This window comes from Chiloscyllium punctatum, chromosome 12 (genome assembly GCF_047496795.1).
Source record: "Chiloscyllium punctatum isolate Juve2018m chromosome 12, sChiPun1.3, whole genome shotgun sequence".
NCBI lineage: Eukaryota > Metazoa > Chordata > Chondrichthyes > Orectolobiformes > Hemiscylliidae > Chiloscyllium > Chiloscyllium punctatum.
In genome coordinates, this window is record NC_092750.1 from 28,780,182 (window position 1) to 28,794,839 (window position 14,658).

The 14,658-nt window shown below is 40.7% G+C and overlaps 1 protein-coding gene across 5 annotated transcripts in view; it reads right to left on the reverse strand.

Annotated features, from left to right (window-relative positions):
* iqsec1b (IQ motif and Sec7 domain ArfGEF 1b) overlaps positions 1 to 14,658 on the reverse strand; it is a 484,326-nt gene that overhangs the window by 224,989 nt on the left and 244,679 nt on the right. The window lies entirely within an intron of this gene.

A 14,658-nucleotide genomic window follows, 5' to 3' on the forward strand; every position in this document is an offset into this window, starting at 1 on the left:
ATGTGTTCCCGTTTTCTCCCCAGGTAGCAGGGCAGTAATCTGGCAACTGAAAAATCCTGTCCCGAGAGTTCAAGTCTGGACCAATGAAGGGAAGTGCATGCTGTCACATGACAACAGAAATTAAAGTGAAAAAATATCTGCTCAGTCCAACTTGAAAACCATACAAATATTTTTTGTAAAGCATTAAGTACTAAAGAGTAACCTTGCTCAGAAAAACAAGTATTTTTCTCTGACCCCATAAATGCTAGCCTCTGTGAACTTGACTGGCTAATTCATTAACTCCCATGCAAAATCATGGAACAAATATTATCTCTTGCTTCATTTACAGATACTACCACTAAGGATTATGTCTCAGAGTTTTCATGATCTTCAAAATAATCAAGGCTGACAATCAAGCGCAGTATTAAATGCACAGCTGGAGATGCTGTGCTCTGAACCCTCAGGTGGCTATTAAAAATTTCACAACACCACTTTAAAGTACAGTGGAGTTATCCCCAGTGTCTTAACCAATAGCTAATCTTCAATCAATAGCACAGAAAGAGATTATTTCACCATCTGTCATTTTGTTGTTTACAGGAGCCGACGGTTTACAAATTTGCTAAGCGAAGCTCACTTACTGCACCAATACAGAGTACCGATGGAGAAACAATGTTGATAGTTCAGATTAAGTGATCGGAATTTGAGAACAGCAGAACAATGGTGTGCCTCCTACTACACACCTCTCTGCAGAGGCTCAATGCCAGCTCTTAGATACTTCTTCCTCTGCCCCCAGACTATGACCCCATATCTGAACATCAAGCCATTGTTGCCAGGACCGTCAGTGACCTCCGTACTTCTTCAGATCTTCCTCCGCACCGCTTCTAACCCAATAGTCTCCCCACCCAGACAGCCCACTTCTACCTCCTTCCCAAAATCTGCAAATCAAACTACCCTGGTAGGCCCATTGTATTAGCCTAGTTCCTACCCCACAGAGCTCATTACCTCCTACCTTGACTCCATCCTCACTCAACTTGTCCACTTACATCCATGATTCCTCTGATGCCCTCCACCATATTGACAATTTCCAGTTCCCTGGCACTAACTACTTCCTGTTCACCATGAATGTCCAATCCCTCTATACCTCCATTCCCCGCCAGGATGGTCTGACAGCACTTGGCTTCTTCCTCGACCAGAGGCCTGTACACTCCCCAGCCACCACTATTCTCCTCCGTCTGGCTAAACTTATTCTCTCACTGAACAACTTAACCTTTAATTTGACTCATTTCTGCCAAGTCAAGGGAGTGGCTATGAGCACCCACATGGGTCCCAGTTCCACCTGCCTCTTTATGGTGCATGTGTTACAATCCTTGTTCCAGTTTTACACTGGCCCCCTCTTACAACTCTTTTCTTGATACACTGATGACTCCTTTGGTGTCGCTTCATGCTCCTGCCATGACCTTGAAAACTTTGTTCATTTTGCACCCTTTTATAACTTTCACATTGCCCATTTCCCACACTCCCCTTCCTTTCCATGAACTGTCTCTCTATTTCAAGTAATAAACCTGGGCGGCACAATAACTTAGTGGTTAGCACTGCTGCCTCGCAGTTCCAGGGATTCGGGTTCGGTTCCCATCTCTGGCGACTATCCGTGTAGAGTATGCACATTCTCCCTGTGTCTGCATGGATTTTCTCCCATAATCCAAAGATGTGCAGGTTAGTTGAATTGGCCATGCTAAATTGCCCATAGTGTTCATGGATGTGAAGTTAGGTGCATTAGTCAGGGGTAAATGTCGTGCAGTAGGGTAGGGGAATGGGTCTGGGTGGGTCACTCTTTAGAGGGTTAGTGTGGACTTGTTGGACCTAGTGGTCTGTTTCCACACTGTAGGGATTCTATTAAACTGTCTACTGCCATCCACTACAAAGCCACTGACTCCCATAGCTACCTTCACTACAGCTTGTCACACCCATGTCCTGCAAGGATCCCATCCCATTCTCTCAGTTCCTTTGCCTACATTGCATCTACGTTCGGATGATGTCACCTTCTAAAACAGCGCTGCTAAGATGGCTTGCTCCTTCCATAACTACGGTTTCCCACCTACTGTGGTTGACAGGGGCCTCAAACGCCTTGAACCCATGACCTGTGCTTCTGCCCTTGCCCCTTCCCATCACTCACCAGTGTGATCGGGTTCCCCTTGTCTTCACTTTTCATCCCACCAGCCTCTGTACTCAAAGGATTGTTCGCCACCATTTCCGAAAACTCCAGCAGAATGCCACCACCTAACACATTTTCCCCTCTCTGCCCATCTGCATTTCGCAGGGTTCATTCCTTCTTGCACACCCTAGTTTATTCCACAACCACCAATCTCCTCCTCATGGCACCTTCCCATGTAACCGCAGAAGGTGCAACAACTGCCCCTTCACCACCTCCCTGCTCACCATCCAAGGGCTTAAACAGTCTTTCCAGGTGAAGCAGAATTTCATCTGTACCTCCTCAATCTTGTGTATTTTATTTACTGCACCCAATGTGGCCTACTCTGCATTGGGTAAACCAAATGCAGACTGGGTGACCACTTTGCAAGACAACTCTGGTCTATGCATGAGCATGATGCTGTAGCCGGTTATTTTAACAGCACCCTGCTCACGTCCCCACACGTCTGTCCTTGGCATGCTGCAGTGTTTCAGTGAAACATGGCGCAAACTGGAGGAACAACATCTCATCTTCAGACTAGGCACTTGACACCCTTCTGGACTTAATATGGAGTTTAACACCTTCAAATTGTGAACCAACTCCCATTTCCACTCTTTCTTTTAGTCTGTTACATTCTCATCATGTCTCTTCTCCCCTGCCCCTCATTCCAGTGGGACTGTCTGTCCTTTCAAGTCTGGCAGGAGACACACCATTGTTCTGCCATTCTCACAATCCGATCACTTAACGTGAATTATCAAAGTCTTTTCTCCAACAGCACCCTAAACTCACTATCCCCAAACTATAGCATACCCTCCAAACACCACTTCAGTTCTGAAGCAGAGCCATCTCGATGCTTAATGTTAGCTTGCTCTCTCCATGGATGCCGTCTGTGATCTCCAGCATTTGCTGTTTCCAACAAAGATTCCAGCATCTGCGGTAATTTGCTCCTACATTGACTGTAAGGTACTTTAGGGATGGTTAGTTGTCATAAAAGACACACTGTATATGCAAGTTAGCCTTCACTTTTTAAGAAATGCATAACAAATGTAAATACCATGTCATCTGCATCTTAAAACAATCAAGTGGGGTCAGGGCTCCAACCCTCATGCTTTCAACATTATTCTTGGACAGCTTCAGCACCAGCCTGAAATATAGCATTTCCAGGAAATTTTCAACTGAGATTGGTAGCTGTCCCCTCCATCCTGCAGAGCACTTTATCCTCCTAAGAATACCAAATGGGACACTGTTTACTTCTTAAATATGACATAACATCTCCAAGGATATCACAGAAGTCCAAAAAACGCACCAAACCTTCTCAGGAGTTAGGAAAGAACCAAAAACTTCAAAATTGATTTTGCAGATATTTTAAAAAGGTTTGAACCAGAATGTAAGGCCTACACAACCAAAGCTTTTAAAGTGGGGAGGGGGTATTAATGAAGCCCGCAAGAGCTTGAACAGTGATGGTACTGTGGAAAACATCTATGTGAAAGACTGCAAGATAGGGTATATGGGTATTAAAATCAAGAACAGAATCTAAACGTTAGAATTTTGGCTGTTTAGTATTGAGGTTGGGAACATAAGGAGAATGTTAGAAAATAGACAGAGGGGACCAAGGTATTGATAAGGATTCTGATTGCAGTGCAAAGGTGGTGAAATTTTGTGAAGATTGAATAAGCCAATATCAGTACCCTTGCTAGTTCAGAAGATACCTTTCAATCAGAGTTCGACTGATCTTGCCCTGTCACCCAGGAACCCACCATTAGCAGTTTTAAGGCATAACAAAAGGAGGGTATCAAGTTAGAGCAAAGCAACAGCCTACAGTATGTATTGTTACCTTTCTGTTTAGTCAAAGCTTGCAAACTTGGGGGTAAGGAAGAAAGATAGATGCTCTACAAAGGAATTTTTGGAATTGAAGAAACTGAAAACATTGTATATTTTAAATGCCTTTGAAGCAAGAAAGACCAAAAATGATCAAACAAAGGTCGATTCAATAAGGCTCTGCCATACAAAAGTTATTTTGTACAAATTTCACTGTTAGTAACTGTACCTATTCCCTTGCTGAAGTAAGCTATTAAATACTGCGTTAGTACAAGTATTTAAGGACATGGAAAATCCAACTAGGATTTTTGAGGGGAATTAAGGAAGCTTTCTTGATCTGCTCAACTTCACTTCTTATGAAATGGAAGATCTTTACAAAAGATCATTGCATTTTCACCCTCTTTCTTTTCTGCATATTATTTCCTCCCAAATGCATTTGTATTGCTGCATTAACCTAGATTATCCTCAACCAATTAACTAATGCAATTCTGTGGTGCAGTAGAGTAATAGATTACAATCAGCATTGTCCTCAACCACTCTGTAGCTTTTACAGCATCCACTTCCAAAGTCTTTCCTTTGTTCAGCTTTATGGCAGTTATGCTCTTATCTAACTAATTGTAGCTAAAGCAACTCCAGCATTGGCTTCTGCTTCAGCTCAGTTATCTTCACAGCTCTCCAAGAATCAATAGTTCTTCCTTTCCTAGTCCTAAATGCCATTTATTGATGACACAAACTAGCAACATGGGTCTACTTTCCACATGTTCTAGATGACACATCTACAACTGTTCATCACTACAACTGCCTTCGTACTGCCCTTTGTAAACTGCCTGATCATATTTCCAACCTTGGAAAGATCTATAAACTTCTTCAGCTAAACAAAAAAGATGCCTGCTGCCATTATCCTCAAACGACCACCACAAATTTTGCATCTTTACAAATGACTCCTGCTCCATTCTTGCCATTTTCTCAGATTGAAGATGACTAATCTGAACATGTGGATTCCAACAGATGCCCAAATTAACGTCATATCACACATCCTCTCCGTCACAAACATTACATACTGCAATCTGTATAATATCACCAATTTTCCCAATATCTCTGCCAATCTACCACTGAAACCCACACTAATTTGTTTGTTCAGATACATTTATTCAAAAGCTTTCCTGGATTAGCTTCTCACCTTCAACACCACCTCATTTAAATCGGCTACTCAATTTCCATTCTGTATAAAAACACAGCACTCCTCTTCCTTGGTTTATTAATCTACTTTGTCCATGGAGATTCCAAGGCCTGGAGTTCAGAATCTTCAACTTCATGCATTAATATCTTAATAGTTTAATTTCTCCCTATCCCCAATGTTTCCTTTTGCCCTACTACAGATATAAAAATAGATAAATGGAGTGAGGCACAGATCAACTGAGATCTAATGGGAGGGCCGAACAAGCTTAAATGGTCTACTCTTGTTCTGGTGTCCTGGCTCTGGCCTTCTCTACACCTTTACAGTGTTAATTCCATCACTCTATCTTAAGTTACTAGGGACCCACACTTTGGGAATTACTCTGTAAAGCCTTCCAGACTTTCCTCTATTAATGGCTTTTTAGATTTTATAATGTTTCCAAAGCTGCCTTTTGACCAACACTGAAAAGGAATACTGCAACTTCGATGACTTTGTAGGGTGTATATGGACCAAACAACCTAATTCTGCTCCTCCCTCATGGTCTATAGTGTACTGTTAACAGAAATGCAATAGATATTATGCCCCATCATTTATATAATTGAGAGATCTTTTTCAGCTGGAATCATTCTGTGACTACTACTTGAAAAGCTCAAACTCCTGTAATCCATTTGGTGATTTACTGATCATTATTCCATATCTTTCGTGAGTTTCCCTCAAGGTCCCAAGGAGAGAAGCAAACATAGGATCTATAACTCCAACATATAAAATGAAGGGAAGAGATAAACTGTTGAACCAGTGGGCTTACTGGATGAATTATTCTAACAAAATTCTCCACGTTTTTGCTCCCTTGCTCAAGTTAGTTTTACAACAAGACTACTTGTCCACTGTGATACACTATGATTCAAATAACTACAGAGGTTAAGTTAAAAAACGCAACCCCTGTATCACATTTGCAAAATACATCACGATACACAAGGTAGTTAATAATATGCATTTTAGCTCTGATTTGGAGATGCCGGTGTTGGACTGGAGTGAAAAAAAGTTAAAAATCCCACAACACCAGATTATAGTCCAACAGGTTTAATTGGAAGCACTAGCTTTCAGAGCACTGCTCCTTCATCAGGTGGTTGTGAAGAAGCAGCGCTCCGAAAGCTGGTGCTTCCAAATAAACCTGTTGGACTATAACCTGGTGTTGAGAGATTTTTAGCATTCATTCCAATGCAATACAGATCACCTAATCTTTACATTCCACAGCTTAAAATTTATAATCACAAATTTTGAGGGAATGGAAGAAGCAGATCCAGGCCAATTCTTGGCAGCTAGATCATTCCAAACGATTGAAATAAACAGCAATTTTGACAAGTGTTGGCGATCAATCTGCAAACCATGATGGAGCATCACTTACTACAGCGATAGAAACAATAGCTGGAAATAAGTGTAAGCCAATATCTGTTACTCTTGCAGCAACTTAAAACTATACTATGCTTGGAATTCATTTTACATCAGCAAACCAAAATTAGATGCCCCAAATGTGTGCAAAGACAATGATGGCATTTTAATGGGAATCTGTGAACCTTCTACTACCATGTTCTTTGGATTATCAGAATAGCAAATACATTTTCGGGAGCTGCAACAGTAGGTGGTGAAGGCATCCATAGAAATAATCTCAGGCACACTGAAATCAGTTGAGGACTTCAAAGCTTGTATGATGATTGTGCAATGAGAACAAATTACATGTTTAATGATGATCTCATCCCATCTACATCTTCAGAATATTCCATTGCTCCTCAAATCAGCTTTCCAATTCCAGAAACCATTAACTGAAATGTGATGAACTTTGTCTTAAATGTACTTTTTAAAAAAATGAGGTATGACTTCAAATCATTAATATAGGTGTGGTGGTAGGGAAACTTACATAACTTTTCCCTGTATTTTTACATGAAATATACACTTGAATAAAATTCTAAATGAAATGTCTTAATGAACTTGGTAGAATAGCTGCATCATTACCCTAATGAAGTGCAATCACAGTGAGAATCTGAAAAACGCGAATAAAGAAATTGTTCTATGACTTTGTACATCAAATACTACAGATCAAAAAAGTCAGTAATTTATCTAGAAAAATGTTTTAGTCACTTAAGCCATTTTCTTCAGACTTCCAGATTCAAAGAATTTCAGCAATTACCACTAAAGTTAACACTGAAGATTTAACACATTGCTTAATTTCTTCAATGAAAATCACATCATTTAAAATCAAATAACAGCAGTTCTCATTTCTAAAGCCTTCACAAAGTTATAACTCTCATTAAAAATGAGGCCATTCATTTGACAAGAGATACAAAATATCATACAATGAACACACTTACACTGTCACACTCTAAAAGAAACCAACACTAAAAGGCAACATGCAAAAGTGCCACAGTGAACCCATCTGTCTTCAAATGTCAAGTAAGAACCCACACGCAAGGCTCCTGTTATGCAGCACACCAGATTCCAGTTTGAGAGCATATTAGAATTGAGGCAAAGTACTGATTACATGCCAGCTTTAGTTGTAGAACCCACAGTCTTGCAAAAGGAAAACTTATCAGAAGTTCTGCACCCAGCAAACTTGAAAATGCAATGTAGTTAGTGAAATTAAAAATTTGACTCAACACATGATAAAATAGACTAGTGCATCTAGGCAAATCTTACCACCTGGAAACTTTTCGGATATTGAGAACAGAAGGTCTGCCTGCTGAGATCTTACTGAAGGAAGCCAATTATATCTAAGAAACTGCCTTTAAGAGTACCATCCAAATAATGATAGTAGGTAGAATTTCTCTTGCTATTTGCTCCACTTGAAGACTTGTGGAAATATGCAGAATGCCTATCAGAAAATTGATGAGGTTATGAAAATAATTTGTAGTCACATTTTCTAGGCCAACATTGTAAAATAAAGACAGACAGACCCACCACAGAATAGAGACAGAAAGCCCAGTGTCACAAGTAGTTTTTTATTAAATTAGATTAGATTAGATTAGATTACTTACAGTGTGGAAACAGGCCTTTCGGCCCAACAAGTCCACACCGACCTGCCGAAGCAACCCAGCCAGACCATTCCCCTACATTTACCCCTTCACCTAACACTACGGGTAATTTAACATGGCCAATCCACCTCATCTGCACATTTTTTTGGACTGTGGGAGGAAACCGGTGCACCCAGAGGAAACCCACGCAGACATGGGGAGAATGTGCAAACTCCATATAGACAGTTGCCCAAGACTGGAAATGAACCTGGGACCCTGGTGCTGAGGCAGCAGTGCTAACCACTGAGCCACCGTGCTTATGATCTTAGTTCCAGGATGGAATGGGGATAAATCAAAGGCTTTACTGGAACCCCAGATTCCCTCCAGGGATCTGCCAGGCTCCACTCAAAGGGGTGAGAAATCGGAGAGAGATGGTGGCTGCTCCATCCTTCATTAGATTCAAGCAGCTTCCTCAGCTTGATCTGGTGGCCTGTTAACTTTGCCATTAATTGACTGGTTGCTACTGATTCCTGAAGGAGGAATGCCCGAAACGTCGATTCTCCTGTTCCTTTGATGCTGCCTGACCTGCTGCACTTTTCCAGCAACACATTTAAGCTCTGGTTGCTACTGATGGACAGGTATCCATTTCAATGGTTTACCTTCTTCAAGCAAATTTGCCCAGAGACAGAAACATGTCAGACCACGAACCTAACCTGATCAGGACATTGTAGATTTTCATCCTGAATCACCATGGGTTGATGGCGATTCCATCCATTGTCTGGAACGTCACACAAAGTAGTACTGGAATTCAACCTTTGTAAGGGAAATCACATCTTATTGTGGGAGCAAAGAAGAATAGAGAAACTGATATAATGTAAACTTATTGTGTACATCTGGAGTATGATTTACAAATTCAAACCTAAATGGAAATTTACCTTATAAGCAAATCTCAAATCTGACAAAGGTATGCAACACATCTTTATTTCTTGAGAGCTCAAACAGGGCTGTATCAGAAATATCTGACATCTTCACACTGCCAACTATTGAACATTCTTAGCATTTTGGCTGCAATGCTAATTGTTATTAATTTGCTAGACCCTACTCTGCTAAACTTAAAAACAAGTTGATATACAGAGGTAACATTGACTTTAAAATAGGATTCTAGTTGCAACGATTTTTCTTAGCAATTATCCTTCATCACTTTCTATAGTAGCATTGAATATCTGAAGTTTAAAAGATTTCACCATTTCACACTGATGGTCTTGTAAGATAGAAGTAATTTATACGATGAGTCAACTTGTCAGACTTCACACAATGAAAAATTTCTGTTTCCATTGTGCCTTTAATATAATAAAATGTCCCTCAGCACTTGACAGAAACATTAGAAAACAATTTAAAATTGAACCACAAGCAACCGTAACAAAATTCTAAAGTTTTATTTTAATAGCGTCTGACAGACACAAAGCAAAGAAATCCTCCTGCTGATTACCACACACCGTCCTCTCACAGGTGACTAATCAGTACTCCATGTCAAACAACACTTGAAGGAAGGAGTGAGTGGGGCAAGGGCACAAAAAATGACTCTGGGTGGGGGACTTCAATGTCCACCACCAAAAGTGACACAGCAGCAGCACTACTGATTGAGCTGATTGTGTCCAAAAGGACATGGCTGCTAGACTGGATTTGCAGCAGATGATAAAGAAACCAACAAGATAGAAAACAACATGCTTGACCTCATCCTGAATCTGCTGATTGCAGATCATCCATCCATGACACCATCAGTAGGGAGTGACCATAACACAATCCTTGTGGACACAATGTCCGCCTTCATTGGGCAGCACAGTGGCACAGTGGTTAGCACTGCTGTCTCATAGCGCCAGAGACCCGGGTTCAATTCCCACCTCAGGCGACTGACTGTGTAGAGTTTGCACATTCTCCCAGTGTCTGCGTGGGTTTCCTCCGGGTGCTCCAGTTTCCTCCCACAGTCCAAAGATGTGAAGGTCAGGTGAATTGGCTATGCTAAATTGCCCGTAGTGTTAGGTGAAGGGGTAAATGTATGTGGGTTGCACTTCGGCTGGTCGGTGTGGACTTGTTAAGCCGAAGGGCCAGTTTCCACGCTATAAGTAACCGAATCTAATCTAAAAATATCCTCCACTGTGTTTTGCACCGTCTTTGTGGGACAGATATTGAACAGATCTAGCAACTCAAGACTGGGCATCCATGAAGCGCACTGGGTATTAACAGCCATAGAATTGTCCTCCAGTACAATCTGCAACCTCACGGCCCAGTGTAGCCCCCACTCAACTATGAACAACAAGCTGGGGATCAGACCAAAGCCCCCTCAAAACATATCAAGTAGATAGCATAGACCCAAAGTTTAATCTTATTTAAAGGCAAGTGTAAGGTGATCTGATTCAATTGGCCAAACAAAAAAAAATTGGCATAACTTTAATTCTATCGAAATACTTAAAATAATATTATTAATCTACTCATCAGCTGTTCCAATACAGCAGCATCCCATAAACACATACTTGTTCAAGGTAAATTCAGTAAAAGAGGTTTCTGACTCGGCATCTCCTCCAGTTCAGGAGAAGGAACACTGACAGAATGAATCTCATGGTTTTTGCAAAAGCAGAGAGAGATCTGGATCTAGCAGCTGCAACTCCACAACCCCAACATCAACAACTGAAAGCAAAAACTGAAACTCTGGTTCTGTGTGACTGACTCCATCCACTCATGCTTTTCCCTCATTTAAAACCCTAAACTGTTTACTGTTTTCCATGCAGACACCTTGGCACCAGATTTACGACACGTGTCTCCAAGAGAAACAGGACAGAACAAATCCGTCCTAAAAGGCATATCTCGTCTCAATTCACTCCATGTCTTATCAAGAAACAGTTGGAGGTACTGGATACTGCAAAGGCTATGGGACCAGACAACATTCTGGCAACAGTACTGAAGATTTGTGCTCCAGAACTTGCTGCTCATTAGCCATGCTCTTCCAGTACAGTTACAACACTGGCATCTACCTGACAATGTGGAAAATTGCCCAAGTATGCCCAGTACACAAAAAGCAGGAAAAATCCAACCCAATCAATTACCGTCCCATCAGTATACTCTCAATCATCAGTAAAGTGATGGAAGATGTCAACACTACTATCAAGCAGCATTTGTGCAGCAATATCTGCTCACTGACACCCAATCTGGTTTCACCAGGACCACTCAGCTCCTGACCTCATTAGAGTCTTGGCTCAAAGATGGACAAAAGAGTTGAATTCCAGATGGCAGGTGACAGCAACATCAAGCCCTTGACATCAATGCTGAATTTAACTGAGCATGGCTTCAAAGAGCTGTAAAACTGGAATCAGTAGGTATCTGGAGTTTCTGCTCATTTGAGTCATATGTAGCACACAGGAAAATGGTTGTAGCTGTTCAAGGTCAGTTATCTCAGCACCAGGAGTTTCTTAGGACAGTGTCTTCAGCCCAACCATCTTCAATTACCTTCCTTCCAATAAGGTCAGATGTAGCGATGTTTGCAGATGATTGCGCTATGTTCAAAATAGTTCATGAATTCTCAGAGAAACAATCAATGTTCAAATGCAACAAGGTCTGAACAATATCCAGGCTTGGGCTGACAAGTGGCAAGTAACATTCATGACACACAAATGCCAGGCAATGATCATCTCAAAGAAGAGACAATCTGACCAACGTCCCCCAACGTTTAATGATGTCACCAGCATTGAATCCTCAGTTATCAACATCCTGGGGACTAATCATTGACTAGAAATTCAACTGGATTCACCACATAAACAGTGGCTACAAGAATAGGTCAGAGATAAGGAATACTGCATTGAATAATTCATCTCCTGACTCCCAAAGTCTGTCCACCATTTACAAGGAATCTGATGGGATACTCACTACTTGCTGAATTGAGAGCAGCTCCAACATATCAAGTTTAACAGGACATCCAGGATAAAGCAGCCCAGTTGATTGGCACCACTTCCACAAGCATTCATTCCTTTCAATACCAACACTCATTAGCAGAGTGCATACCATCCATGAGAAGCACTACAGAAATTCATCAAAAGGTCCTTGGACATCACCTTCCAAACCCACACCACTTTCATTTACAAAGACAAGGGCAGCAGATACACGGGAACACCACCATCCACAAGTTCCCTTCCAAGCCACTCACCATTCTTACTTGGAAATATATAACCACCCCTTCACTGTCACCAGGTCAAAATTCTGTAGTTTCATCCAAGGGTGTTATTGGTCAACCTACAGGACACGGACGGCAATAGTTCAAGACAACAGCTTGCCACCATCCTCTCAAGGGCAATTAGGGACAGGCAGTAAATGCTGGCCAGGCAGTGACACCCATGTCCCATTAGCGAATAAAAAAAGGGAGGAAAGTGAGAATGGAGGGGCACTATTCTTGCAACATTGTGGAGGTGGACAGGTCTAAATCTGGATCCAAGTACGACACAAAGAGTGAGAACATACTGGTTTAGTGTTTCCATTCACAGAGAGGATGGGAATTAGTAGCTATAGTTAGGATTTTGGAACAAGAATTGAAAACAATAGCTTCAGTTTTGCCAATATTTAATTGGAGAAAGTTTCTGCTCACCTCCTACTGGATCATGAGTCATATCATAGCTACAACAGAGGAGTCAAGAGAGATGGAAAGGGGATAGAACTGATTTAATCATACATGTGAAAAACAGCATTCTACTTTCACATGAGAACCTGAGGGGCAGCATGGAAACAACAAATATAGATAAGGAGAAGGATAGACCCTTGGGATATGACAGGTAACACAGAGAGAGTGGGAACTGATACTCTGACCACAATTGAATTTACAGCTAGCAGTTCCTACCCATTCTTAAATGCCCCTTGTTCTGACCAGCTTGCTAGTGGCATTTCAGAGGGCAATTAAGAGTCAACTAAATCGCTGATTCTCTGGAGACACACATGCGTCAAACCACTTTAGGATGACAAATTTCATTCCCTGAAGGGCATTAGTGAAACTAGATGGGGTTTTTTTTTACGTCAAATTGCCAATAGCTACATGATCTTCCAATTGAATAGCTACATGAGCTTTTAATTGAATTCAAATCTACTATTGATCTGGGGTTCTGAATTACTAGTCCAGTGATATGACCACTATGCAACTGTCATTATGAATGTGGGTAATCCTGTCAGTGGCTGCAGAAAGGTGGGAAAGATGAAGAGGAATAGCTTACCATTGACACACTCACAAACGATGTCAGAAGTTTTGTTTTGGAGGTGCCAGTGTTGGACTGGAGTGTAAAAAGTTAAAAATCACAAACCAGGTTATAGTCCAACAGGTTTATTTGGAAGCACTAGCTTTTGGAGCGCTGATCCTTCATCAGGTGGTTGTGGAGTATAAGATCATAGGACACAGAATTTATTAAAAGTTTACAGTGTGATGTAATTGAAATTATATATTGAAAAATATCTGGATTGTTCGTTAAGTCTCTCATCTTTTAGAATGGGCATGTTTGTTTCAGTAACAGTACATTCCAGAACTTTCTTAAAGTTACATTCTCAAGTGAACTTTAAGCAATTTTGTGGTTGCTGTAAAAGAAGATCTATCCTGCCCTGATTGGATAGCTTCAAACATGGAGCTCTGGGTAAGAGGAGTGGTGCCAACATTCAAGAAAAAAAAAGGGAGATTATGCAGGAAATGGCAAGGAATGTCAAGACCCGTTTTCCTGGGTAGCAGTGTTTTGAGAGAAGCTTTGAAAAAGGAGAGGAAGAACACCTGAAGATATAGAACTGTTAATAATATTGGCTAACATGGGAGCCAGCAAGGGTAGTCAAAGATGACGTTTACTACAGTTTCATATGTATGCAGTTTCAAATGGTTTAAATGAAAAAGTATATAAATAATGACAAATTACAATAATCTTTAATAAATGCAAATATACAATGTCTTAAATACTATTCAATAAAGTATAGAATCGCATTTTTTTTCAGAAGTGCTGATTTAACATTGAGGTGATAGTTTAATAGAATTGCATAAAAACCAGTGGATTTTGATGAAAGATTGTTAACAGATTTTTTTTAAAAAACTGTCCCCTAAAAGGAAGCAAAGTGCTCAAAAGATCAAGGTAGGCTAAAGGACTACACCTGTGAAAGTAGTTAATTATACCTTGATAGTTGGATTCATGTTTTATAGAATCAGTCAAGAGGAAGAAAGTGTACCTGAGTGTGTACATACTCAAGTGATTCAACATCACTTCAATTCAAGAAGCTTCAAACCTCTTGGAGCTGAAGAAGATTGACTGAACACAATTATGCATATCAGCAGCATTTTTTTCTTGCAAACTGCAGCTACAAATTCTGTATTCCCTGACATCATCACACTATCACAAGGTTGGCATTCTTTCATGACCCTGCTCTCTATAAACTAATCATTGACAATTTATTGGCAATTACCATTAAATGCATCATACTTGCAAAGA